Source organism: Branchiostoma floridae, chromosome 4 (assembly GCF_000003815.2).
Source record: "Branchiostoma floridae strain S238N-H82 chromosome 4, Bfl_VNyyK, whole genome shotgun sequence".
NCBI lineage: Eukaryota > Metazoa > Chordata > Leptocardii > Amphioxiformes > Branchiostomatidae > Branchiostoma > Branchiostoma floridae.
In genome coordinates, this window is record NC_049982.1 from 15052949 (window position 1) to 15055608 (window position 2660).

Sequence of the window (2660 nt, forward strand, 5' to 3'; positions counted from 1 at the left end):
TGCACTACAGACCTGCGACTGTGGATATATTTTGACACAGCAGCGTCCCATCGACAGATGTCTATTTATTCAGCCCTTAGATCTATGTATGAACAGAGAGGAACTATTCTGCAGCAGGAATGGATGGAAGCGGCCAGTTTCCATGGGAACAGGAGAATTGTACAGAAGCTGTGTCCATGTCTGTCGAGGTGACGTCTGTGTCTGCCAACACCTTTTATGTCAATTTAGTGAGGCTGCAGCCAAACAAAGATTGTGTGACTGTGAAGTACCAAAAATGTCTTCTTTTTGTAAAAAAAAAATATATAGGTAAAGACTGTGAAAAAAAATACTATGACCTGTGAAACGGTGGAGAACAGGATGTTTCATTACCCATAATACCAAGCCTGTGTTACTGACGATCAGTATTTAATCAACTTGCTCTGTGAACATGGAGAGAAAAATGGCTTCAGATCTGCACCATTCGGTATGGATTATCTGGAATCTTCTGTCAGGACTTCCACCAGTATGATGGGGATTACATCGACAAGCTCTTCAGATTGGTCAATTTGGTCAAGTGGCAGAGTTTCCATATGGTGTGCTGAGAGGAGCTGGATCATGCCTGACAGGTATCCTGTACTTACATCTGTATGTGGAAGACACAGCAAAAACAGACCGTCCTACTTCATTGCTCACATCAGAAAAGTCTGGAAGACATTCTTTTCCTGTCAGACTCTCTAAGAGGATAGTGCACTACTATACTGAGTACTGTATTTCCCTCAAATGGATGATGGGACTGGAAAACACTTCCAAGCCTGCTGTTAGTTAGTGCTGAAGATCCATACAGCAACCAATCAGTGCAGTGATTTATACAACCATGAGATGATTGTCCGCTGTCAAATGGCCAAATCTTGACTCTCCGTAGGCTTTTATGACTGAAGATGACTGTCAGTATCTGTAAAACAATTCTGTTTGGCCTACTTTCATTTCTAATTTCACTTGTTCCATGAATTCAGATTCCAAGATCTACATGTAACTCATTATTTTTCAGTCTGAGGGTATGTATGTAGCTCTGCAGTCCAGTACAGTACAGGTAATGCTGATTCGATTACATGGTTCTTTGTATCTTGGGACATATAAGAAGAAGCAAAAGTTCTGTGACATTTGTCCTGGCTCACAAATTGGATACTCAAAAGTTTATTCAAAGCATCGTATTCATTAGAATGAAGTTTCTTTTAAATGCGACAGTGCTACTGTACTTCCTTTCATCAAAATAAAAACCACACTATCATTTTGATTTGCCTATTAGTAATTAGTGTTCTTGATATCATGAAGGCAGATAGACCAAGAACCATGTAATTACATGGGAAGAGCCTGATAACATGGATGAGCCAACCTTTGATACTGATACATTGTATGCTTGGGTTTATCATGCATCTGTCAATCAGCAGCACTGGGGGAGGGGCAGACAAGTGTCGTGATCATGTTGATGTGTGCTCAGAAAGGAGATCTGGCGTTTGCAAAACAGTTTGATGTAAAATATCAGTGGTGTCCAACCATATTATAGTTCTTGAGTATCTTCTGTTCTCTCCGTAAATACGCAGAGAGGACAGAAGGGAGCTATGATACGGCTGGATACCAGGCAACACATTGGGCCTGCTCCCCCCTCTGTTGTTGACAAGTACATTATCAGTTCATGATTTGTGTTACATGTCATTTCTGTACTGTGTTCTCATGGTCAGTATCAGGATTGTTGATGTGATTTCTAGTGCCTCGCTACCTTCAATCTCTGTAACTACTGAGCCAGAGGTACAGATGTGAGCCCTCTGCTGTCAGCATTGTTTTTATGCACTGTGATTGCAATAGATAGGTCTCAGCAGACCATATAAAGTAGGTGAAAATGTCCTGCTGTGTTGCCTCCATTGTGTACCAGACACCAGATGGTAGTAGTTTCTCCACCCCTGTCCCAAGACTGTTGCAATATTTATATCAGACTTAATCTGTGGCAGGTGACACTTGCACCTTGTGGCAAATGCTTAGGGAGCTTGCCATCATGCAGGCAATGCAGAGCTGTGTTCTAGTGTATGTGAGCAGTACTCATGTACATGTAACTTGTTATGCCATGCCAAGTTTGTCATAACCTGTTGTCCATCCTACTCTAGCTCTGGTTCACTTGACTGATCTCTTCCCCACCATATTGTCTTGCACAGGTTTGATTGACATTGAAATATTTGTTTTAAATGTACATGATGGCTCTGAGTTGCAGGGTCCTCTGTGACAGGGTTCAAGCAGGCATTTAGAGGTTTGATCCATGTTTGATACCCAAATGATTAATGACATGAGGGCCAGATGTTGAAATGGGGCTATGTGCCAGACAACTCTGGCGGGAACAGATCTCGCAGGTGCAAACCAGCGCTAGAATGAGGATGGGTGCCAGGCTACTTGCTTCTCACAATATTTCGTCAGGAGATGGAACAGGAAAAAACTAAATAGCCAATGAAAAATTTGGATCAGCAATGGACTAAATCAAACCAAATTGCCAGTACCAAGATGTGCAAAGAAGCAGTCCAAGAGAAATGAGGGTTAACCCTTAGCTCTTACTTACTAATAGTACGAGACCCAAGCAGGTGCCTACAACCACCTGTTCATTGCTTACCTGCTGAACACAATGTATTACTGATGTG